We start from the raw sequence: 1383 nt of genomic DNA, 5'->3' as shown, positions 1-1383 counted from the left end.
GGGTGGAGTTTCAGCTCCAGGTGTCTCACTCTGTAAGAACTTGTGCATTTCTTGTTGACCTCTGACCTTTCACCTGATGACCCCTCAGTGCTCCACCCTGTCAGAATCCATCAGTCGGGCCACGCCTCGGTCGGTGGTGAGGCGGAGCCGGGACGTGGGCGGGACTCTGCTCTTCACCTCTAGGGTGAGTGTCCATTGGTCGCGACCTGGAGAGGGGGCGGGACGTGACCCCGCCTCCTCCTCCACCTGTGACAGGTGGTCGTGGACAGGAAGCTCCCAGTCCGGCTGGAAACGCTGCAGCTGGGGTCTGATTGGCCGTGGTAGCTGTCCAATGGGAAGTGGCTGCTGTACCTGACCCAGGCGGAGGTGGGCGGGGCCTCGGAACCTCGCTGCAATCCGCCCGGCAACGTCGTCAAACCCCCTCAACCTCACGGTAACCACCAATCACATTCATTAACTCATTGAGATTTTTTTGTAATTAAAAAAAAATATATAATAATTTGGTCAAAGCGTTCCAATATAAAAACTTTAAAAAAAAAAGAAGAAGAAGAAAAAAAGGGGGGATGGCAGAGAAGCAGCTGTCCTTCACCTGCACGGACACAAGAGGGAGCCATACAGCTGTGTGTCCTGCGCTACTTCCTGTTTGCTTCCTGTGTTTCCTGTGCTACTTCCTGTGTGTGGAACTTCTTCCCTGCAGTTTTAAACTCGTGATTCTACCAGAGGCAGGCCTGCAGGCTGCCAGGAGCGGAAGTACCAGAAAGTCACTCTATTGTGTAAATGTGTTGCAGCCAAATAGGTCAGTCAGTAAATAAATAAATAAATAAATAAATGAATGAATGAATGAATTAAAATAAAATAAAATAAAATAAAATAAATAAATAAATAAATAAATAATGCCATAACATTTGTCAAGTCCTACAAAGCTTTGTGGTCATTTTTGAAGAGTTTTATTTTGAAATTTGACATCAGAATGTTTATGAAGTTGGGTGGTGTGCTACCAGCCTGAAGTGGAACCAGTGAGTGATAACAAGGAATTTTCAAATCAAGTACAGAGAGAGGCGATTCTAATTCTTTCTGCCATTGGGCTAATGCGATTACCGTAATGCCTGGTGTACACAGAGCAAACAGAAAAGTGCGAGTCACTGCTGGCTTGACGGCTTCAGTGGAACTGTTGGTCGGCTGGACCGCAGTAAACGGTTCACGTCTCGACTGTCGACCAAGTAATGTTCAGCTTTACACGTTCAACTCAAATGAATATTAATTCTGTATAAATCGGTTGTTTATTACGCAAACGCAGCCGAGGCGGTGGTCAGGAGTCTTAAAAAAAAAAAAAGGAGAAGTGAAAGTTAAAGAATAACCAATATCAGCTGACACATCTCTCGA

Source organism: Nelusetta ayraudi, unplaced genomic scaffold, assembly GCF_046127955.1.
Source record: "Nelusetta ayraudi isolate G7.1 ecotype Tasmania unplaced genomic scaffold, CSIRO-AGI_Nayr_v1 ptg000061l, whole genome shotgun sequence".
In the NCBI taxonomy this organism is placed as follows: Eukaryota; Metazoa; Chordata; class Actinopteri; order Tetraodontiformes; family Monacanthidae; genus Nelusetta; species Nelusetta ayraudi.
The sequence above is the reverse complement of the archived record's forward strand: the minus strand, read 5'-3'. Positions refer to the sequence as shown.